The 24,870-nt window shown below is 48.3% G+C and overlaps 1 protein-coding gene across 1 annotated transcript in view; it reads left to right on the top strand.

The window, feature by feature from the left end:
* The first annotated feature begins 3,116 nt into the window (after positions 1 to 3,116).
* The window catches only part of FAM163B (family with sequence similarity 163 member B), a 35,783-nt gene continuing 14,029 nt past the window's right edge, over positions 3,117 to 24,870 (top strand). The window contains exon 1 of the mRNA XM_063316204.1: positions 3,117 to 3,313. The gene's annotated coding sequence lies outside the window, so the exon portion shown is untranslated. The remainder of the gene's footprint in view (positions 3,314 to 24,870) is intronic.

Here is a 24,870-nt window from a genome sequence, read left to right as displayed (position 1 = left end):
TCGTTTTGTTCTCCCAGGCCATACTTACCTGTAATTCGAGGTGTCATTTGACTGCCCACCTTAGCATTCCAGTCTCCTGTGATGAAAATAACATCTCTTTTAGGCTTGTTGTCCAGTAGGTGCTGCAGATCCTCATAGAACTGCTCTACTTCAGCTTCTTCAGCATTTGTGGTTGGGGCGTATATTTGGATCACTGTGATGTTAGATGGCTTGCCCTGAATTCGAATTGAGATCATTCTGTCGTTTTTGGGGTTGTATCCAAGCACTGCTTTAGCCACTTTACTATTAATTATGAAGGCTACTCCATTTCTTCTGTGGTCCTCTTGTCCACAGTAGTAGATCTGGTGGTCATTTGATGTGAAGTGGCCCATTCCAGTCCATTTCAGTTCACTGACGCCCAGAATGTCTATCTTTAATCTTGACATCTCACCAATAACTACATCCAATTTGCCCTGGCTCATAGATCTTACATTCCAGGTTCCAATGGTGTGTTGATCCTTAGAACATCGGATTCGCCGTTCACCACCAGCACCGTCGGCCGCTAACCGTCCTTTCGGCTTTGAGCTAGCTGCGTCATCACAACTGGGGCTAGTTGAGCTCATCCTCTGTTCCTCCCCAGTAGCATTTTGACCATCTTCCGACCTGGGGGTCTCATCTTCCGATGGTATACCGACATATCTCTGGTTGTACTGATCCATTTAGTTTTCACGGCAAGAATACTGGGGTGGGTTGCCATTACCTTCCCCAGGGATCGCATTTAGTCTGACCTCTCTGTCATGACCTTCCCGTCTTGGGTGGCCCTTCACGGTTTAGCTCATGGCATCATTGAGGTGCTCAAGCTCCAGCACCACAACAAGGTAACGATCCTTTGCGGAGGGTATACCAGGAAGCAAGACCAAACAAAAATACATCTTGGTTTGTCTAGGAAATGTTGATAAAATGCAAAGCTTTGATAAGGCAATGAACTTTCATGGCAGGGAAGGAGGGGGGAATCTTGCTATTACCATCCTAGCGGCTTTGAGCTGCATGGTCCTAGCTGGAATTCGCCATGCAACTGAATGAAAACCATGTTTCAAGTGACAGTCAAATTTTGCCTCCAGAACAAAGTTCAGGATAGATTTGGATGCTCTCATATAGCAGAACTAACCCTAACGACATCGAAGGATTCTCCAGAGACGAAAACAGTAATTTTGATTATCATTTCCCTTATGAGATCTTCCTAAAGATGCTGGGACATCAACATTCAGGCACTGGAAATCAACAGGACTCCTTGGGCATCTTAAAAACTGAACATAGAGTCTGTTATTTTGGGGAGATGATTAAAGCCTTGTTTATTTACTGCCATTTTGATGCTTGACTTCCATAGCAACCAGTAGATCCCCATTGACAGGAAAAAAATGCCTTCTGAGAGACCTGATTTTCCTGGACATATTTTGAGCAACGCTCAGCAACTTACCTGAGAACTCAGACCCAAGGGAAAGTTTGGGTGAGAGCAAACCCCAAACCCAACTCCAACAAAAGCAATTTCTCGTGTGTCCTGAATTTCTACAGGAGCCACTTAGCCCTGGCATGGGTGCCATGCTGGCAGAGTGCTGTGCAGGGGATCCTTGTTCTGCGCCGCCGCTGCTGCTGCTGCTGCTGCCAAATCTGGGGCTGCTTCTTATGCCTGGGACTCCTTGCATGAGAGGCCGCCTCAGACCTCACCTTTTTCATTAAGCCTCGGTCCTCATCCCAAACCAGAGCTTTGCCTAAACAAGTGTACCTGTCGTGGAGAATTCCTCCCTCTCCCTTTCTTTGCCTCTTTGCAGCCAACCTGCATCAGGATTTTTCACGTTTTTGCAGTTCCATCCAACTGCTGACTCTATTCCGTGTGCCCTCAACCAGGATTCCAAGACCTTTTGGGCATGTATTAGTGCCAAGCCAGGTTTGCCTTGGCCGTAAGGTTTGATTTCTGTTACATAACTGAACAGCTAAATCTATCCCTGTTAAATTTCATTCTCTCAGTTCCTCTCAACACTCAAAAAGTGCCCTCCACCTCTTCATCCAAGATTTAGGATTAGGAATCTCTTTGTGCAGCACCAGAGCAAGGTCGGGGAACATCACCAACAATACCCGGAGGTCGCCAATAGATTTAACGAGCTTTATTATAGCATCCCATTCACTCACGCAGCCAACTCACTGAGTCCGCACGCGCCAAGGGAACCGCTTTGCCGTCGGCCAAGCGACAGCGGGGCAGGGGAAGCGCCCTGTCGAGCGCCCACAGAGATGGTGGTCGCGGGGGCCGTGGAAGGCGGGAAGCTAAACTTCTCCCCAGCTCTCCTTTCGCAGACAACAGTAGATCACCAGTTGAGGATTCGGGGCTGATAGACCCTAGGGGCACAGCGCGGAGGAAGCAACTCACGAACCGCCGCTCTTGTGAGAAAGTCATCCCGGCAGGCACAAAGCAAAGGCGGGCCCGGGCCCGGGGGCGAGCTCTGCTGGGGGAGTTTGCAGAGGGGAGATTTCCCAGCGGCGCTCTCCACCTCAGCAGCCCGCGCAGACGGAGCGGAGGGCACGACCTGCCCCAAGGCCCCTCTCCCCAGTGCAGCGGCCCACCGAGGCCCTCCCTGGTTCTCGCAGCCCCGTGAGCCCGGCCTCCCCCTGCACCTCGGCGGGCAAGGCGGCTGCTCCCAGCGCCGGCAAAGGGCAAGGAGGGGAAGGCCGCTCCCTCCTCGAAGGCTGCTCCCCCCCCCGGCGTTTCCCAGGCAGCCAGCCAGGCGCTCCCGCCGGGCTCCCCTCCGGGGACGCCGGGCCGAGCGAGAGGCCGCCTCGCCCGCGCGAGGAGCGGCACCTGCGGAAACGCCCCCGGCGCCCCCCTCCGCGGGCGGCCTCGCCTTGCGCGTGCGCTCCCTCCCCCGATGCCGGGAACGGGCGGCGCGGCGCGCGCCTTCCGCTCCCGCGCGTCGCCCTGCGTTGGCGCCCGAGCCGCGTCGCTCTGCCCTTCAGCAGCGGCCGGGAGGCGCCGCGGCACCCGGTCTTTCTTGCCGGCGCCGGGCTCCCTCGGTCGGAGACAGGCGCGGAGGCTGGCGCGGCTCCACGGTTCGGCTCGGCTCGGCCGCGACCGGCGGGCGGGCGGGCGGCTTCCGCCGGCCGAGCCCCTGGCGGCGCGGCGGCGAGGGCAAAGCAGCTCCGGCCGGGGGCCGCCTGGCTCGCAGGGGCGTCGTGCTGGCCGCCTCCCTCGCTCTCCGCGCCCGGATGCGTCCCCGGCTGGTCCTCGCCTGAACGAGGCGGGAAGCTGCGCCGGCGAGTCCCGCTCCCATCCCAGGCGTCGGAGGTAAGAGATGCGCAGGGCACCGCCGGCCCGGCGGAAGGACCGCCGCCGGCCGCTCGCCTCCCCCCGCGCCCCCCGCTGCCGGCCCCTGTCCTCTGAGCGGAGGCTCTGCCCTCGCCGCCCGCCCCCTGCAAGGGGGGCCCGTCGGAACAGGAGTCGCTGCGGGGCGGGCGGGCGGAGGGAGCCCCGGGCGGGCCCAGGCGCGACCGAGCTGCTCTCGCGTTGCGGCCGGGTGCGGCAGCCGCGGGAGCCGCTTCCCGGGTGCCTCTGGGGCGGTGAAGGCGCCCTTCGAGGCCGGTGCGCCAAGGGCCCGGCCTGGCCGCTCCCCAGGACTGCAGCGGCCGTGGAGAGGCGGGCGGCCTTAACTGGTGCGGAGAGGGGCGGTGGAGAAGATATGGAGGCTGGAAGGAATTCTGGAGAGTCTCCCTGTCGCTAAGCAGCTCCTCCTTTGGATACCTTCTATTTGGGAAAAGGGCGCTGCGAGCCGCCTTTGCGCCTCAAAGCGGTTCGTGCGTGGGAATCCCTTCCGCTTGGTGTCCTTGCGTGAGATAGGCTGAGTCGCAACAGCTCGACTCCTCGGAGGGAGGCTGGAACCCCTGTCTCTGCCCTGCAGAAACCGAACCATCCATCCGCAGCTGAGACGGGACAGGGTGGCCTGTTGGGAGGAGCGCGAGTCTGGAGCGTGAAATCATGGTGAAGTTGCTTCATCCTCCTCTGTGGAGCTTTACGTATTTGAACCGGTTATTTCTCCTGTCGGGAAGGAAAGGCCGTGGAAAGCATGCGCGAGGTGTCTAAAATCGCTTCACTCCCTGCCTAAATATTAGGACCGGGGTCAAACCAGGAAGCTGGTTGGAAGTTTCAGGAGAGGCCTAAAGGCACTCCCCCATCTTGCCCAAGATTTTGTTGCCCCGGGTATGGGGACTGCCGCTCACCTGGATGGCTTTGAAAAGGAATTTGATCTGTACCTGGAGGGCAGGTGTGTCCAGGGGAATTGCTCTAAGGGAGCAGGAGTGGGTATGTCTCCCCCTGCTGTTTGCAGGCGCCCCAGAGGTGTCCAGTTGGCCTTGGCCTGACCCAGCAGGCTCTTCTGGGCTTGCCCACTGCTTCTAGATCCACTTTTCCTTGCCTCCCTGATGATGAGAAGCAAGGAGGGTAGAAATGCCAGGGCACTGCTCTTGATAAGCCGTAACTGCAAAACCCAAAGCCCTTAAGAACTGCAGCAGCTCTCGCGTGTGAAAGGAGGTGAAGGAAGAGGCAAGCTCAGTTTACAGCCGGAAGGGCTCACGGCTTGTTCCTTTTTCTCCCACCGTGATGGGCAAGTTGAGTGGCTCACACGTGGGCCTTCTGGTGAGAACAGAAGGGTCTGCCTTGATAGATCTGCTCTGCAGCTCCAGGAAAGGAGCGCAGATTCCCCAAAGGGCTATGCTGGAGCAGACACTGAGGGAGACTGGCCAGGCAGCCTTTCAAGACAGAGCAGGGGTAGAATTTCCAGGGCTAGTAGCCAAAGGTTTGTGTGTGTCTGTGGGAGTGGGAAGGGACTGATTAAGCCAGGGGCTCATGAACAACTCTATGGGGGGGAGGAGGTGTCAAAACGTTTTGATCAGACAAAGCAGGGCGCACAGCTGAGGGAAAGCGTGAGCAGGACTCCTGCTTTGCTGGGGCGGGGGAGAGTCTCCCAAATTGATTATTTTAGGGGGTTGTGGTGTTGCCAAGTGTGAGAGCCCGAGGACTAAGTCATTCAATTTGGCATCTGCCTTTTGATGGCCACCCACAAAACGTGGCCTCCAGATGTTGCGCAGTGTGGGAGAGAGGAGAGTGGGCCGTTGCTGCTGCTGTGCTTGTTACAGCCGCAGCTCTTGCTCTCTTTATTTCAAGGTTCCTGAGAGGTCCGTGGTCCTGCTTTCCGCCCTCGGTGTGTTTGTCTGGGGAGCGTCTTGGCTCTTCTTCCGCTTCCGTGGACGTGGGGAGGGTGGGGAGAGGGATGAGTGGGAAGGCTCTCACAGCCCTTGTAATTTGGTTGCTAGTCCATTGTGTGTCTCCACAAATACATTCATACATACACTGTTTTACACCAATAAACTAAACCTAGTAATACATCAGTGATAGCACAGTAAAGAGCACGTAAATATTACAGTGATTAAAATAAATTAAACAGAAAGGAAAACAGAAAAAAGTGTCCGTATTACATGGGCGTAAAATCAGTTCAGTCCTTGAACTTATGTAGACCACATAGAAGCAGCTTTGAATCATAAACCATGTGATTTTACTTAGCTGGCTGGTTCACACAGAAAGCGAAGTCCCGAAATAAGAAACCAAGGTTGAGGTTTTTAGCTGGCTGGATTAAGCATGTTTTTGAACCTCTCTGGCGACCTACCCCTGCTCTTAGTGGGCGAGGCAGTCCTGTAGGGCATCGGGTCCGCCCAATGCTGGCTAGTACCGGCAGCAGCCATGATGTTCTGCATTAGAAAGCAGAACCTTTGTTTGGAAGGCTCATCTCAGCACCAAGATTTCTTCGGTTAGCCAGTAGCCCGAAGGAAAGGAGAGCAGCCATCGACCTGCCTAACGTTCCCTGCAACCATGGAAAATGTGGTCTCTTTGATAGTTTGGTTTTGGTCCCCAGAATAAAATCCCACAAACTCTTCCTTGTAGGATACAATACACTATTGTGTGTTGCTGTCAAATGAAAAGGTGATGCATTTCAGAACCAAAATGTTGACAAGCTTGTTCCAATCAAAATCTTTTTTCTAGTAAAATTTTGGGTTTGTTTGAACATAACATTTAGATTACGGTCGCTTTATTCCTTAGTCCATTTTTGTTATTGAAACATATTTCAATTATTTGTACTTCAGTAGTGAAAACTGGTTTAATTAAACATCCTTTGTGTTGGGGGTGGAATAAAGCAGCCATGTTTAATGTAGTCCAAATGTCACGTTCAACCCATTTTTAAAAATTGCTCTGGGTTTCAAATTAAAATATTTTCTGTGTATTGTTTTTTCCTCTTTGTCTGAGTGATACAAGCAAAATCAGATCCCATGTGGGAGAGGAAAATGAAAAACTGATGAGGCCATTTCCTTTGTTTCTGTTTGCATCATTTATAGCCCACCTGTCTACTAAGTTTAAGCACTCAGGGTGGCTAACAGTCATTAAATTGTGAAATGAGAAAAAATACATCAATTCAGAATCTGGTGAACTGGCCAAGCCAGGAGGGAGTACATTCCTTGGGCAGCGAATTCCTACAGAGATGCTGATTGCCGAAAATGAATTCCAGTGACAAATGGTCCTTTGGATATCTGAAGTCCCGTTGCTGCTCTGCTACCAAGGCAGCAAATTTGATGCAGTTATTCAACCAACTTGCAAACCATCCTGTTTTAGCACTTTTATGCAGATTGTGCTGTAATAGTATCTCAAGTCTATGGGATTTTTGAAGAGCGTTACATTTCTCTTCTGACTTATTTTTTTAGCCAACCATTTTTATTCTTTCCAACTTGTTGGTGAGATAAGATCCAAGAGCTCGGGCACAGATCCTGCCAAGGATCGTAGTTGACAGAAGCCCAAAGTTATCACACAGGTGTATTCATACACTGTTGCCTCAAGAGTCTGGCCCTGGTCACTGATGGAGTGTCTTTCAATACCATTGCCACTTGCCACCTGGCCTTGCAGTTGAGTTGGCCGACAATGCAGGTGGGCAGATCTCCAAAAGGGCTATATTGTTACCTTTGCCCACTCAGGTTTTGGGAAAGCACTCCAGGTCCAGATACTGCTTTTCTCTCGTTCACTATGGATTAATATTATATATTATGTTCGTCAGGTCAATGTCAACTCTTAACCGCATAGATAGACCTTCAGTATCATCTGTCCCCAAACTGGCCTTTTGCGTCTTGTAGTTGAGACCATCTGCCTTGCTACTGGTTGTCCTCTTTCCTTCCACATTCCCCAGTGTTTTGGACTTCTCAAGGGAGCTGGGTCTTTGATTTTTTTTTTTTTTTGGTGCCTCCAACTCAGTGTCGATTCCTGGTGACTGCCTGGACAAGTCCCTGCAGTTTTCTTGGAAACATTTTTCAGAAGTGGTTTCCCTTGCCTCCTTCCTAGCCTGAGAAGTGACTGGTTCAAGGTCACCCAGCTGGCTTTGTGCCTACGGCAGTTTCCCCCAGTTTCTAGCCTGGTGCCTACACCAAATTGTCACTCTCTACTGGGTCTTTGCATATTGGGTCCAAAATATGATAATTTGAGCTGGGTAATCTGTGCCTGGAGTAAGCTCTCTGGACAGATTTGTTCTATGATCCATTCATTTGTTTTCTTGGTTATCTGTGATATTCTCAGGAATTTTTTCTAGCACCAAAGTTCAAAAGCATCAGATTTTATCTTGCTTATCTTCAAAGTCCATCTTTGGCTTCCATAGAGTAGAAGACCATTTTCTGCACAGTTCTGATCTTTGTAGGGATAGACATTTTATTTCTTCCTTATTTCTTTTATAATTATTGTGCTATGTTTTCTATTCTGTTTGGTTTTATTGTACAATGCACTGAGTCATTTTGGAGATGGGTGGTGCCTACATTGAATAAACTAAAAAAAAAAAAAATCTGAATATCTTTCCCAAGTCCTGTGGCATATTGTATTTCTTGACTGCTGGTTCCTTTCCTGTCATATTGGTATGTATACTGACCTCCTCAACTGGTGGCTGCTGTGTTGTTCTCCAGATTTGCTAGCCTAGTTTGGTTAGAACCTTTACTGATTCTTCTGCTGCTCACCATATTTCTGTACATATTCCATCAATTCCTGCAGTCTTCTAACTTTGTAGTGACCAGAGTGTTGATCTAACTTCGTCTTCCTATATCAAAGGTTCTTGCAAATAGGGACTATCTTCTGAGGTATCTTGGATGTTCACATCTCTGCTGTACAGAATTTCATCTTCCAGCTTTGTTTGACATTCTTTGAATCAATTACCATCGGTTGATTGGCATCTTTTATCATACCAGTTTGAAGCTGGCGTCTCCTGAGTTTGGAGAGCTTTGGGAAACTATCCTTGTTTGTAGGTGTCTGTTTCCATCTTGGATGTCTTTACAGGTGTTGTTCTAATACTGCTTCTGGAGTCTTCTAACAGCTCTCTCAAATGCTTTGTTAAGGCTCCATCCTTAACAACTTCTTGATTTCATTCCACAGTTCCTCTGCTTCCTTATCAGTGAGGTTCAGGACTTCAAAGTGATTCCTCACATGCTCAAATTGTAGACATTGGTTAGCTTGACTTGGGACTTGCACATGGGCACATGGGCAGTTTGTGATCTGTGATCCACAGTCAGCCCCTAGGCACGTCCTTGCTAATATAAAGCTCTTCCACCTCCTTGTACCAATAATATGGTTCATCTGATTTCTGTGTGTTCCATCTGGTGATGTCCATGTATGTACTGTCCCCTTCCTTACACACTCTCAGACTAAAAATCTTACTGTTCTTATGTGCTAGAGGCTTCAAGACCTCTCCCCTTAAGAGGGATTTATTTAGATTTTACAGGTGTTATAATTGCTCCTGACTAGTAGGAGGCACAGCCTCGTGTGGTGCAGAGTGGGAGGCGGCAGGATTGCAGCCGAAACTCTCCCCGCGACCGGAGTTCCATCCCAGCGGAGGCTGGATTCTCTCTCGGGTAGCCGGCTCAGGTGGACTCAGTCTCCCATCCTTCCCAGGTCGGTAAAATGAGCACCCAGCTTGCTGGGGAAGGTAACGACTGGGGAAGGCAATGGCAAACCACCCCGCTCTGTAGTCTGCCAAGAAAACATCACAAAAGCGGCGTCCCCCCAAAGGGTCAGACATGGCTCGGTGTTTGCACAGGGGACCTTTCACTTCATAGTAGGAGGCACTGAGTGATCCATTTTGTCTTCGTTGAGACTCACTGGGCTTCGGGTGCTTCCATATGTCCAAACCCCTTTGACAGCCAGGACAAGACAAAAACTTTATGCACTGCATAGTCACCTCATGCCTGCAAGTTCAAATCCTGGGAAAAGAGTTTGAACATATGCCTGATGATGAGTCTCAATAAAGACAAAACCAGTCGTGTAGTGCCTTCTACTGGTTGGTAGCATTTATAACATATAGGCTTTGTTTTGGTTTTTATTTTTTATTTTATTAAATTGTTATACTGCCTGGCTCCTAGCGACTCTGGGCAGTTCACAAATAAAAACACAACGAACAATAAAACTATGCAGTAATAAAAGCAAGGGACTGAAGATGGTGAAGACCGGGAAACAACAAGAAGCAAACCCACACTACCAGAAGACCCTGGTCTTCTGGCCCCTTCGAAACACCAGAAGGGTGAGGTGGTCCAGATCTGGGGGGAGCCTCACTCCAGAGGGCAGGTGCTGCGACAGAGAAGGCATGCTTCCCGTGGAGTACGCCAACCCTGCCAGATTGGATTGGCCGGGCAGATTCTGTGGGAGACGAGCACCCCTCAAGTAGCCAGTCCCCGTGCCATGAAGGGCTCCACAGGTAATGACTGGCACTTGAACTGCACCTGGAAGAAAACTGGCAACTGGTACAGCTCATAGAGCAGAGATGTTACATGGGCATCCTGAGGCATGCCCATCAATGCCCGCACCACTGCATTCTGGACCAGTTGAAACTTCTGGTTGGTCTTCCAAGGGTAGAGCACATTGCAGTAGTTAAGTCAGAAGGTGACTGGGAAGTCTTTTGGAAAACTGTTAACAATGAAGAAATCATGGCATGGGCAAGATTGAAAAATCGTTCTCCTGCTTCATTTCGGTTTCCTGCGCCATACAGTCCAATTGTGTTTTGGTTTTGGTTTTGTATGTTTTGTATGTTTTGTTTTGTTTTTTGTTTTGTTTTGTTTTGTTTTTTGTTATTTTATTTTATTTTATTTTAAAGAGATGTATATGGCTGCCCATCTTATATACAGTAACCCTTGGCATAAAATAACACATAACACATAACACAAACACTAGTGCTAACAACAAAACTACACACCATGTGCTCCCAAAAGAACAATTCCCCATGCATCTACCGGGCTCTCATCTCACTCTAACCCAACACTTAGCTGAAGTTTTCTTCCTTATTATTTCCAACTTTGGCATTCCAATCTCCAGCTACAAGTGGCATATTTTGCTTTCATGGTCTGTTGATTTCAGATTGAACTGGATCATAAAACTCGTCATCTTCCTCCTGTTCCACACCATTGACTGGAACATAAACTTGGATGATCATCCTATTAAAGAGCTGTCTGTGAAGTCTAATTGTTATTATTCGGTTAATGATTGCATTGTGGTCCAGAGCTGTTCTTCCTAACTATGAAAGCAATGCCGTTCCTTCTTTGTTTCGTGTCCCGAGTAATAAACAGTGCAATCTTCTGACTGGAACTGTCCAATCCTAGTCCGTCTCAATTTGCTGATGCCTAAGAAGCCAATTTGTGGTCGCTTCATTTCGTCTTTCACTGTGCTGAGCTTTCCTGTGTTCATGCGTCTTACCTTCTGTGTTCCCACTGTAGTTCTGCCTTTGCAGCTTCAGGTTTCCTGTTCCGGTGTGGCAGCATCAGCACCTAGTCATCCCGGAGGCTTTAATCTAGCCACGTCACAAGCACCATTCGTACCTTGAAAGATCCTCGGTTCTTCCTTGGCAGCAGGTTGAGTGCCATCCGACCCGAGGGGCTCATCATCTGGCGCTATATCGTCAATCAATATTTCAATATTGTCAAAATCAGTATTTTCTATCCATGGGGTTTTCTTGGTAAACATGCAGGCGTGGTTTACCACTGCCTTTTCCCACACAGTATGAATCGATGCCTTTGCCATTGTCCCTGAGGTGATCCTCTGCCTCCAGCATCTTCCCACTTCGCTGCTGCCCAGTAGAGGAGCCTGCTGGCTTCAGCTGGGCGGCTGGGATGGCCTTCGCCCCTTGGGTGACCCTGTTCTTTGTTCATCCCTCCCAGGACACCCCCCCTCCCACTACAATGAAGCAGCATTGCAGGACTCGAGAAGCATTTACTATGGAGGCAGCTGTGAATATTATTGTAAACTGACTCTGGGGTGCCAGTTTGGGTTTCAGATAGTCTTGGAAATCATTTTTGCATTATACTCATTCTGCTCCATTACAGAGAAGTCCGTCTGAACATTCGCCTCTAATTTTGTTTTGTTATGGCTTTGCCTGGGAAATTGGGTTGTGGACTAACACTAATAAATACATACATTTGCACACGTTAATTCATCCTAGTTTTTACTTTTGGAAACCTGGTCACTCTCTACAAGGGACCAAGAGAAATGTGACTATTAACATAAGTGAGTATTTAACAGTGATGATGCATCTCAAACTGAAAATGATTTCATTCAGTCTGAGTTACTATTGGTTCTATTATTTATTCTCTAAAAGTTGCTCTTTGTGATTTTGTCAACAGTTTTTCTTTTAGATTTGTTTTAATTTGGTACTGATATTTGGCTGGTTGGTTTCCTTTCTTTTGTAAGGGTCAGTAGACCATCTGCAGTTGTACCTGCCTCCCTCCTGGGGAGGCCCTGGAAACCATCCTCCCTGGCCTGGCCAAACAGCACAAAAGGAGGGCGGGACAGGTGGTGGATTGTGGCGGGAGCTCGGCTGCGCATGCAGAATGGCCTAGCAGTATAAAGAGCCCAGCGGTAGAAGCAGAGCCACCGCAGGCTGTTGAGACCAGAGTCAACATCGGGGCAGCAACTCTGGGAACTGGAAGGCTGTGAGGTCATCCTGTTGGCTGGCACTGCCCCCCACCATCCCCCATAGCTGCTCTGCACTGCCAGGTTGTAAAACTGGGGGAAGATGCAGTGCCTATCCAGCACCTGAAAGGTGCCACATGTTGTAAGTCCTCCTATAAAATCAGCACATATTGGAGGAGCAATTCCAGCAGGTGTCTGAGTAGAATGTCTGCCCTCCATCATCTTTTCTCAAGGTTCAAAACACTCACCTACTTTGATCTGTCTTCATAGAGCTTTCTAATTCCCCGGCCATCTTGGTTTTCCTTCTCTGAACCTACTTCAGTTTATCTGCAGAAATACATTTGCAGATGTGTAACACAGTTGTAGCTGGCACACTAGACACATTGTGTCTAGTGTGCCAGCTACAATTGTCCTTGAGCCAGTTAGATTTGGTGATAATTATTCATACTTTGGTCTCCACCCATCTTGATGAATCAATGTCATCTTTATGTGATTTCCTTTGAAAAGTGTCCAAAAGGTGCAGCTGTTGCAAATTACAGCAGCTTGGTGCAATCAGGTGCATGGTATATCAATTGACCTAACCTGAAAGAGAGGCTGAGACCTTGAACAGAAGGGAGGTATGGCATCTCAGCCCTGGAAGCCGAGCAGACTTCATCCCTTCTTCAGAATTGTCCCCAAGGTCTCTGTCATGCCTGGCTACCATTTCTGTTACAGGGACATCTTTTAACCCAAACCGACTGTTTTGCTCTCTCCCCCTCTCCTGTGTAGGAACACGTGAACAAGCTCCCAGCATGCTTACAGACCTCCTCCCTGCTCTTTCTCCCCTGCTGCAGCTTCCTACTCCATCTGCCTCCCACCCCACCCCACTGTCCTTCCCCTCACTCTTCTTTTCTATTTGGACACACAGACTATGAACATGAAGTGACATGAAGCTGTAGAAGTGTTTAATACTATACAACACATATTCTGCTGTGTTAAACATAGTATCTTATGCGTTGTTAATCTGGGTTTAGTGGGTTGTTTGAACAAAGGCCACGCATTAGGGATACACAGGAAACAGGTTATTTCAGTAACTGGACTGAGCATGTTCCATGAATCCATCCTGAGGGTGGCCCATATGAAACTTACCAGCAAGTACTAAGAACAATGGATAGATTCCAGCCTTAAGTTGAATTGAGGGTAGACCAACTAAAATTAATGGTTGTGAACCCATTGTGAGAAGGAAAGATGACACCCTCATCTTCAAGAAGGGAAAGGAGGAGGTCTGGGGAACTAGAGACCTGTCAGTTTGATGTCTGCATTGGGCAGGGTATTGGAATAGATTATCAGTCAACATATTTATGAGCATTTGGATGGTCATGAGCAGAAGCCAGTATGTCTTTGGTGCAAACAAATCACATGGAGTAACCTTATCCTCTTTGACCGAGTGCTAGCTTTTTAGATCAGGGGAATGCCAGAGACACAACATTTTTGGACCTCAGCAAAGCCTTCCACAGAATGCTCATGTTGACCAGCACACAGCCCTCCAGGATGGCACTTGTCACTTGCTAACTTGGCACAGAGCTCTTGTTCATTGTTCAAAAGCTCTCTGTGTCTAATAGTAACACTGTCCATCCCACATCTTTCCATCCTCTGTATCAGAATCCCATGGGAGGCATTTTTAAACGCTTTGCTGAAATCAAGGTACGTTATATCCACTGCATTCCCATGGTCAACTAAAGTGATCACTCTATTAAAAAAGAGGTCAGGTTTGTTTTGACGACTTGTTCTTAATTAACACCCGGGCTGACTCCTGCTAAGTAGTGCATTTCTTCTAAATGCTCATAAACTTACTGTTTAATAATCAGTTCCAGAACCTGATATTGATGTCAGGCTGACTGGTCTGTAATTACCTGGTCTCTTCCTTTTTGAAGAGAGGAACATCATTTGCTCTTTCCCTGTTCACTGGCGCTTCCGTGGATACAAGAAGAGGTTCTGAGGTGACAGCTCCCTTGAGACTCTGGGATGTAATTGGTCTGGTGCTGGATAGTCAGGAAGCCATCAGACCAGTCAGCTTGGTTTGCCATTTCCTCCCTTTATCAAGTGTTCCACTTAGATCCTTTTAAACAAGCTTCCCTTTGGGGACAAGATCAAAGCAAACAAGGAGGTAAAGTCTTCGACTACTACCTCTCACCTTCCTTTTCTTTGATTTTCTACTCATGTAACCAAAAAGCCATTTTTGTTGCCTTTAGGTTATCTTGTGAGCCCGAGTTCCTTTTGCACCTTCACCCCCCCACCCCCGTGGATATTAGTTATTTGCTGGTACACATCCATGGGGATAATACTCATCTTGCATTACTATGTACATCCCTTTTAACTCTTAGCTCAGTTAAGAGCTCTCTGTGCATAGCAGCTGTTTTCTAAGCTGCTCTCATTTTTTTCCTCGCTGGGGTGGTGTGCGGTTGGTCTTTCAGTGTCTTACTTTTGAGAAGTAGCCAACCCTCCTGCACTCCCTTTACCCTGAGGATTTCTGTCCATGGGGTCCTGACTGGTACTCATTGGAATTGGCTGTCCTGAGGTCTACTGTGCTCTAAGTGTTCTTTGTCTGGCATCTTGAACTACAAGGTGATACGGTCACTTCTTCCCAAAGATTCCACTGCTCTGATTTTCACAACCAGCCTTTCAGAGGTCTGGGACAGCTGATCTCCTTGTTTCTTCTTCAAACCTTCTGAAAAACAAAATAGGTAGCAAAACCAAACATTGGGACCTTGTAGTCTTGGTCAGTTTAGTTTTCCAGCAGGTGTCTGAGTAGAATGTCTGCCCTCCATCATCTTTTCTCAGGGTTCAAGACACTCACCTACTTTGATCTGTCTTCATAGAGCTTTCTAATTCCCTGGCCATCTTGGTTTCCCTTCTCTGAACGTGCTTCAGTTTATCTGCAGAAACACATTTGCACAGTTGTGTCTAGTATGCCAGCTACAATTGTCCTTGAGCCAGTCAGATTTGATGATAATTATTCATACTTTGGTCTCCACCCATCTTGATGAATCAATGTCATCTTTATGTGATTTCCTTTGAAAAGTGTCCAAAAGGTGCAGCTGTTGCAAATTACAGCAGCTTGGTACAATCAGGTGCATGGTATATCAATTGCCCTAACCTGAAAGAGAGGCTGCCGGTCTCTTTCTGAATACAGGGAAAGGCTCCATGGGGGGTTTAAACCCTGCTAGGGAATTCTCCCTAAATGCCTGATATCAACCAATCACATTAGCACAGCAGCACTTCGGATCACATATCCCCTTCCTTAGACTGATTCAACCCATGTCTGTAGGCACCACATCTCTTAATACCACAGACAGGATCTGGGCAAACTATTAATGCGCATGTAAATCAACCCATTTTTATCTGTTTGGTGCTCCTGCTGATCTTATTTCAGTCAGGATATCCCTCTTCCATCTTGACTTTTCATATCCCCCATTGATGTACGTGTACAAAATCTCTTGGGGATGTAAAGCAGGAGCAGCTGCAGCTAGTGAGTCTTTGGGGCTTCCTTGTAGCAGGACCCCAAACCTGCCTGCCCCTTGGATGTCGTCCCTCCTCTCCCCGGCATCTGGCAGGAAACTCCTTCACACCAGACGACAACCAGCTGTCCTTCCTCTCCTTCTTGCTCCGTTTTCTTAGCAATTGTCTCTGAGCAATTCACAATGGCAAGAAAGTTGCGGTAGATTCTCAATGGAGCAATCCAAGGCTTGGAATTGATGCCACCTCATTGGGATGCTTGTAGGTGTATCCAGACAGCCCTGAAAATGGATTCCTGGCCTGATTCCTGGTTGCCAAGAGTGCAAAGATGGCGAACAAATAGAGCATGGCTGGAGAACACTCATTTAAATCAGAGATACTGTGACTCAACATTGCAAAGACTGAAGTTCAGCTGATGGGCTGCTTCCTTGACATATCCAGTGTAACAGCAAAACGAATTGGAAATCTGATTCAGGGTTTAGCAAAATAAAATAAAAGATGCCTCCCCTTCCCCTCTGCACTAGTAGAAAACGATGCCTCTGTTCGGCTTCCTCCCTGTTGCTTAATGTGCTTGAGTAACCAAGGCTGGGTGTGCTCTTCTGAAGATGACATTCCTCATGAGCCCTGGCAGGCAGCTAGAGTGATGCCTGTTCTCTGGATGTGTGCCACTTAGCAAACAAAAGAACCAGGGGAGTTGTTATATCTCATTAAGTCTATATTTGTGCCTTTTGTGGAAGTTCTTTTTCAGGATAGGTTGTTCTTAACCTCTGCATACTTGGGGGGCTAATATCAAAACTGGAGGAGGCTGAAATTAAGACAAGAAACAAGAAAAAATATTTTTCAGCTCTGGATTTTGTTTCCCAATTTTAGCAGCAGTTACAGTAGCTTATTCAGCCATTAATGCAACATACGCACACTTTTCCTCCTGGCTGTTCGGGATGCCAACTTCAATAGCTAATTTTATGTTACATTGAGAGGTGATGGAATCTCTATTGCTTTCCCCCTGTCCGTCTGTCTGTGGAGAGGATGCAGCAGTTTGGAGTGCGGGAAACAGTTGTGCTGGTTGGAATTAAGCTGTCCTAAGGAGCATGTTCACTGATCGCCCTCTTGCCATCACCACTTGGATTTCCCAGCCTATAAATTGCCTGGTGCAGTGAATACATCGATACTGCTGGGCATAGGTGTCCTGAAGCCCATTTAGAAAAGTTAGGATGCTCCTCCCCAACAGAGTAAAACCCTTTTACTCATTTTGTAAGCAGTTTGGTTGTGCTGCCCAATATTTTCAGAGAAAGCACCAACATTTCTTAGTTTAACCCAGACGAGTTGAGCTTGTTCAAACTTCGGGCAGTCTGTCCTTCGATATTTGGTGTGGAAGAGAAGCAGAACTGTAGAGACAAGGGGGCCTCTTTGTCCAGATGGTCACCAAGGACTAGACTGAGGTTCTCCACCGCCATTACAAGCTGCTCAGCTAGCTTTAAAGAAGAGGCGCAGCCCAGCCTACCTCAAGGGGACCTTCTGCTCAGGGCAAAGACCAGTGATTGACCAGCAGAAAGGAGGAGGGGAGATCACACCCTTGGTGGCCTTTTCCCAGCAAAGCTGTTGGAGCAGAATTAGTGGGACGCAGATAAATGTCTGTCCTGGAAACCAAGTTGCTGGCAGAGGCAACGGGAGCCCGTGTGCCTCTGAGATCCTCCCAGCAACTCTTCTTCAGGGAGGAAGAGGAGGTGCTCCTGTGTCTGAGACTTTCTGCTGGAAATCTTCCAGGGCCTCTGAAGCAGGTGGAAGCTCTGCTCCGTTAGCTTCCAGATTCCCAGATGTGTCCAGGGCCGAGATCTGTTTATGAATGTTAGATGCTCACAGAAAATGTTTTTCGACAGAAAAATAACAGAAAATGTTTTTCGACAGAAAAAACTGTTTCTGGCAGTTGTTCCCTGTCTTTGTTCTGGACCGGGAAGAGGGCCTTGTAGATACATGCAGTCCTGCTTCTCTCCTCTGCCTGGGTTGGATTACAAGGAATGGGGAGAGAGGCAAGCCGGTTGGGTACCAAATTCCTTTCTTGGCTTTTGGCTGCTTTGCTGCCTTCGTAGTATCTGGTACAGAAGCGTGGGGCAGTTCCTGAAAGGTGGGATGGATGAACACAGCTGCTCCACTTGCTCTGGAGCTTAATTTTACTTTGTTAGCAGATCTAAACATTGATCAGTTGGCCTGTTAAGATTTCACGGGCCATCTTATTAACTTAGTTGCACAGTCCCTGAAAAATGCCTGGCTTGCTTTCCCTGTCCATCAGAGGAGCCTGCCCTGAACCTTCTCTCTGGCCTCCGGGCCCAGACAGGCCGCCTCTGTCTGGCACAGACAGGCTCTTGCCATCTTTTCAGTGGGAATTTATGTGCAGAAGGAATTCCTCATCTTGTAATTCCCCTCTACTTGGAAACTTTTTTGGGGGGGAGGGGGGTAAAAAAGCCACCGGTGTCAATATACTGAAAGCAGTTTGTTTTTCTCTGTGTGTGAATAGCAGAGTGGGGGTTTCCTGTTAAGTTGTCATAGTTGGGGTGAGTGGGTAGCAGCGCTCTCCTGCTGATTGGCTCATTGTGTTCCTGGCCTACTTCAGGGTCGTTTGGAGAACCCAGGTGTGAAATAATGCCACTGGCAATATCCTCAACCTTGAGCCTCGCCATTTTCACAAGCAGGAAGGAGGATGGCAGCACCTCCCTCCTGCAGCCAGGCCTTCATCGGGGCGTGCAGGGCAAGTCCCATAGTCAGCAGTCCCGGAGCCCCTTTCAGGAGACACAATGCCTGCCCTGCTGGAGCCAGCCGGCTGCAGTGGTTCTAAGGGGCAGTGGCCTGCTTGCTTCAGACTCAGCCCAGGAGCACTGCCAGGGAGCCTCCCAGCAGTAACACTCCTTAGGGATTGGCTGACCCAGTCAAGGGGGAGAGATGCCTTTCCAACTGGAATGTTGCTGCTCAGCCATCTCCCTCTGCCTTCCCCCAACTCCCTCCTGCTCCACCCAACACTGCTTACTCTCCCCAGTACTTTCCATGTCATGCTGTGTCCACAGGCTGGGAATGCCACAGAATCCTCAAGCTGGAAGGGGCCCTTGAGGCCATGGAGTCCCACCCCCACCTCCACACAGTGTAACAATCCAGCTGTCCGCACCCTGCTGGAGGCAAAGGGGAGCCCAGCTCCTGTCTGGTCCACAGCTGCTCTTTTTGGAAGGTTTTCTTAACATGGGACCTGTCTTCCTGTAATTTACACCTATTGTTAGACACCCTGCGCTCTGGAATGAGACAGAAGAGACGGTCTTGATGTTCTGGGTGACTTCACGTACAGTACAGTAAGTACAGCATTTGGAGAGGGCTATCGTCCCCCCTCAGTGCCCTCTCCTCAAATCTCAGCATACTCAGCCCTTCAATTTTCTTCATAGGACTTAGCGTCTAATCCCTGATCATCTTCCTTGACCTTCTCTGAGTTTTCTCCAGTATCTCTGAAACCTGGGATGGAACTGGTCACATTACTGAAGGTGGGGTGCAAAACAGGTTTGGATTTATTACCTGGGAAATGGTCTGGGAATTCCATTTCTGCCTTCCTTGTAGAAGGAGCTGCTGGATCACTTTGCAATCAAGTACTGTACTCTTTTTTTGCAAGTATTATTACCAGTGTATTATTTCCAAGCCCAGTATCTCTCATTGTACCTGTGCATTTGATTTTTGTTTCCTAAAAAAAATCAATTTTGCCCTTGTCTCTGTTAAGTTTCAGCCTGTTACTCTCAGCCCATTTTTCTGTTTCTCCAACCTATCAAAATCATTTTGAATTTTATTTGTCTTCTAGGGTATTAGCTTGATAAGCATTCCTTCCGTCTGTTCAGCCAAATAATCAGTAAAAACATTGAGGAGTGGAGACCTAGGACTGACCCGGTTCAACCGTAAGTTGAAGTCCCCTCGTACCCTCAGCCCGGGGAACTCCACTGGCAGAAAGGCCGTGGCGTCAAACAGTTGAGGCAGGGAGGCTGGTCTGATACCAGTGGCCCTGTCTGGTTGCTGGAGGCCAACTTCACAGAGTGTCGCATCCGGTTATCTGTGGAGCAGCACCTCTGACAGCCGGCAAGCTCTCCTGGATAATGCGGCCGCTCCGCTGCTCCTGCCTGGAGTGGCAGCTGATGCCACGTGTGGAACCCTGGCAGGCAGATTGCCGAGGACTCTCCTCCCCCCTCCCCCCGCCATGCCCAAGCAGGTTTTGGTAAGGCCTACCAAGTCGGCCTCTCATCCATAAGTAAATCATGGAAGGGCAGGCCTTATTACAGACAGGCCTTGCATTCAGCAGCAGCAGCAGCAGCAGCCCATTTTCTGCTGTTAAAAAAGAGGCACGTGTTATTACAGGAGGTCAAATATTCAGAACTCATTTAAACTCTTATTTGTTGGACTAGTAGCAAAATAAACAAAAAATCATCCCAACTTCAATCAATCCAAATATTCCGTTGGCAGGAAGTTGTTCTGCTGCAGTTCAGGCTGTGGGGCATTGGTGTCCCATGGTTTATTGGAATTTAGTGTCATGATGATTAGTTCCTGCAAAGGTCCACTCCAGAAGTCATTGCAGTGTCATAAAAATAGCAGCTTTTAAACTTTCTGCTGTAGAAATATTTCCAAGGTGTCTGCCTTGCCACGGTAACAGGAGTCAGCAGAGAGAAGTGGATAATGCAGATCTGTGCATACATGTGCAAGCCGGGAAGGGCCATTACGGCTGCCTCAGCAAATCAAGTCTCGAAGGTCCAGGGAAAATGTTACATTTATTCTTTTGGAAATAAAGTGGGATTCTCCCAAAGCTATAGGGAGGGGGGCAAATGTCGAATGAGGTATATTGTGGCTGTCACAAAGTGGTGATTGTACTGAATGTGGAAGTAAGTTATAGAAGTCCTTCTAAGTGCATCGTTAGATTAAACAGTTCACCAATCAGTTGACAGCTGGTGTCTGGCTGATAAAATATAGTGACCTTCAGTCACATCTAGAGTGGGTGGGAAGAAAGGGAATTGGCCGAGGAAACAGAGTTGGAGGCATTAATAAAACATTTGCGAGTGGCTTCTCTTGAGAGCAAATGTGCTCCTTGGCAGCAGCATGATACCTGGTTTATCTTCCAGTGCAGATGGAAGGTCATTGAAGGGGTATTTTGAAAGCATTGGGATTGGCTGGCAAATGGCAGCAAATCAGCAACTTCCTGCATTTTATGTTGCCTTTCAGAACAAACTTCCCAAACTCTTCAGCTTCATATGAGAAGCTTGGCACAAAATCCAAGCTGCTTGCATGCACAGGTTCTTAGCAAATAAAATCCTGTAAAAAGGAAAATTATCCTGTGGGTTTAAAAAAATGTTTTACCTTACATATCATGCAGGAGCCATGTAAGGTTTTGGGACAGGAACGGAAGTCTGTGTTCCTGGGGCTCAGGCGGCATATAGATTTTAATCCATTATTGGTGATGGTGATGATGGTGATATGTTCTTCCAGCCGTTGCTGGATGACAGCTCTGCCCCACCGCCCACCCCCCGGCTTTCTGGCTTCGGTTGCCGGGAGTCTAGCAGGTCTGGAAATCTTGAAGAAACGTCAGAAGCTGGAGCAGGGTGGAGAAGGCTCAGAAGGCTTTGGAGGAGGTGGTTGGGCATACAGGAAAGTAAGGAGGAGCTTTAGAGCAGTTTTGAGGGTGGGGCCAGTAACTCAGACAGGCGGGGCTCCCCTTCTCCAGATACGTTCAAGCAGCTGCTGGACCGCCTTCAGCGTGAGGATGCCTTAAACTGGATCCCTGCACCAAGCAGGGGGTGAACGCGATGTCCTCAAGGACCCTGCTGACTTGAAGATTCTGGCAGAAGCTGCAGACAAACAAGGGGACACTATTGTCTGTGAGGATCCCGGAACAACTGGCCTTTTTTATGGCTGAACATTTTTTTTTCTGATCTATTGGGCCAGTCCTTAATTTCTGAGAAGATTTTTCCACAGACCAAACAACAACAGAAGACTTGGATTTCTTATTACGTATATGTTTCTTTTAGAGTTAGAAACCAGGAGGCTGTGAGTTCTAGTCCCGTCTTGGGCACAAAGCCAGCTGGGTGACTCTGGGCCAGTCACTCTCAGCCCTGGGAGGGAGGCAATGGCAAACCCTTTCTGAAAAACCTTGCCAAGAAAACTGCAGGACCTTGTCCAGGCAGTCTCTGAGAATCGGGCATGAATGAATAGATTAAAAATAAAACTTTCTTTGGGGGAATTAGACATATATTTTAAACATTAAAAGCAACAGGCTAAAACCCCAAATATATTCATAAATTAGAGTGGAAGAAGATAAGGATAAAACTCTATCCAAGCCACTTACAAAACGGCAAACTTTCCTGGTCCAGGAGCGGCCTTTGGGGACCGAAGGGGTCCCTTTTAGCTTCAGCAGTTTGCGACGGGAGCAGGAGGTGGAAGTAGCCGTGCGCCCTCATGATTAACTTGGTTTCAGATGCTGGGATGTTGCAGAAAAGATGGGACTGGAGCAGCCATCTGAATGGAGGACACGGCACTCTGCAGGAAAGAAGGAGCTGGGGGCCTTATGAGGGGAGCAGAGACCGAGGTTCCCGGCAGGTGCGCAGTGGCCAGGAACGTGCGCTTTCCTGACTGAGCTGTTGGATGCTGGCGGGAAAGGCCGACTCGTGTGAGTGTCGGAGAGGCAGACTTGGCCACAGCCATGGGTCTGGCCTCCGCTGAGAAGTGCTTTCTTTGCTCTGGTCCCTGGAGAGTGAAAGTGGGAGGCATGTGGGTGCACCTTGGGATAAAAATAAATGGAGCATTTCAGCTTCTTGTCATGTGGGAAATCCAGAGGCTCATTTTTCATGCCAACAGCCTGTGTTCCAGAACTGCTTCTGGGTTTTTTCTGAATGTGCAAATGGCAGGCAGCTGGAATCCATCAGCTTTTAGTACCTGCATAAGGCGGCCAACAATTCTTGTGGCCAGCAGCTCCCTCCATAGGAGCTTTCAGCAGCTCAGCAAGTTTGCGCTCGCTGTTCCTTGAGTGTGCACTCTCTCTGGATAAACATGGCACCCCCTGAATGTTCCTAGTTGCCCATTTGCCTGTGACTGAGTGCATGTGTGTGTCTGCAGTATGGTTAGCCAGTTATTGTGGTATTTTGAAAAAAATAACAAGAATACAAGAATACATAATTAAAACTGTAGTTTCACACACTTAGCTGAACTTTGTGCATGTTGGGATAATTGTCAAGTAGGCAGTTGTGAGAAGGGCCTGGTCTTCATAGCAGGACATAATGGACACTGATCTGGAGTCTGCTAAGTTTTCATTTTTATTTCTTATGCATAATCACTGTAAAGTAAAGTAAGTGTAAAGTAACCTTTTGCTATGAGAGAATGGGCAGGGGGTCAGGCTGGAACAGTTTTGGATCTTTTGCCTTTGAGACATTTGCACCCTGCAAAACAAAAACAAAAAAACAGTTTTGGAAGCTGGTGTCAAGGTGGGGAATGAATCCGGAGTCAGATTAACTTCTCAGGGTGACTGACCTGAATCCTGGTTTGGGCACACTGACTGAAGAGCTCTCAGGTTGTACTTGGGGTTAATCTGTCGCTTGGCGTGCTCTGTGATGATGATTTTAAAAGATCGCCAAACAATTGGACATCAATCATTCCACCATCCGGAAGATCATCTGCAAGCAGAAAAGGTTTCAGACATCTGCCTACTTGCCCAGGCCTGGCCATCCCGGCAGGCTCAGCCTGAGAGCAGAACACAAGAAGCTGAAAGAGTCCCTAAGAAATCCAGAATTCCATCCTGTGACCCCTCGCCAGGGATTGATGTCAAGGAAGCTGCACGGATTGGATCTGCATGGGAGGTGTGCCAGGAGGAAGCCCTTCCTGTCCAGAAAGAACACTGGGGCAAGACTGAAGTTTGCTCATGCACACCTGGGCACAAGGACCAGGACTTCTGGAACAAGGTGCTCTGGGCAGGCGAGGGAAAGGTAGAATTATTTGGCCAAAGCACCAGTAACGTTTGGCAAAAACCAAAGACCTTTTCCGTTACAGCCTCTGCCCTGTGAAGCACCCTCCCCCCTGAGGTCGAACGGGCCCCCGGCCTTTTAACCTGCAGGGGAGCACTTACAATCTGGCTGTTCCCCCAAGTGTTGGGAGATGGGGAGGTGAGAGTGGGAGAGAATCTGTGGGTCGCGTTAGCAGTGCCAGGTTTTTTGGTATTTTGGAAATGGCATATCCGTTAACTTCTTGTTGAATAAGTTATTGCAAAGGCAATTTTTCATAGTTTTTGTTGTTGTTCAATTACACCACCTTTATTTTTCTGTGCTGTTCGAAGCTAAAATATTGATATATCCACGTATATTTAAAAAGAAAATACTTTACATTGGATATTCTAACTTTTTCACATGACTGTAAATACTTCACCTGCAATTTAAGACACGACATGGAAACTAGCCATGAAACCTGGCATATCATGAGCTGATCCTGGTTTGGAGCAATAAGGAGTGACAGAGCTGGAGAAAATGTGGGTGCAGAGCTAATAACTGCAGCATGATTGAGCCAAGGGGAAATCCAGCGAGTGGATTTCCTGCGAAGTACACGACCGCTCTGGAAGCCTTCAGAGCCCCAAATTAAGAGCAAATGTTTTTTAAAAAGGTCTAGACAGGAACCGATGATCTGCTTTTGGACTTCCGTGGTGTGGAACGTCTTCTGTTCTTAATTTTCCCCCTTGTGCCTCAGAGAGTTTCAAGCTTCTACGTATATATAGTTAATACGATAAATATGTCAAAAAATTCTTTCACACGTGTACAATATGTGTTCTTGCTATATTTACCTGAAGAAAGAAAAAGACGGTTTCCCTTGTTCGGCTGAGAAGGTGGTCGTGGAGGAAAGCTGCTCTGGCTTCGTTCTTTGAGTCTAAACAATCTAAACCGTCACCACCTTCCTACAACCGTTACCTGGGAGAGTCGATGCACTTTTTTGCTGCCTGGGGGAGTCATCAGCAGTGGGATCAAAATTAATTTCATTTAAAACTGGTGTTTACGCACTGTGGCAACCCTCAACCCTCGTGAATAAAGCGAAGTGTTGTGCTCGCCTAAACCCATCGAGCCGCGTGAGGGACAGCTTGGTCAAGGGATGGACCAAGAGAAGAGCTCCCAGAACCAACTAGCCCGACCCACTTCGGTCTAACTGGGCCTGCCGTGTGAACCCTTCCAACCGTGTTAGCTTACCTGTCCCTGTTCTATGTTACACAAAAGTGTTGTCATACGAAAAGCAGCAGTGTGTCGAATTACCTTAAGGGCCTGAAGATCAAAAGCTGGCCCTGAGATTAAAGTGTCCGTGGAAGGGGAAAACCTTCTTGCTTCAAACCGAGAACCTGCACTCGGCAGAACCCA

Source organism: Candoia aspera, chromosome 16 (assembly GCF_035149785.1).
Source record: "Candoia aspera isolate rCanAsp1 chromosome 16, rCanAsp1.hap2, whole genome shotgun sequence".
In the NCBI taxonomy this organism is placed as follows: domain Eukaryota; kingdom Metazoa; phylum Chordata; class Lepidosauria; order Squamata; family Boidae; genus Candoia; species Candoia aspera.
Note: the sequence above shows the minus strand (reverse complement) of the source record. Positions and strands in the feature narration are given on the sequence as shown.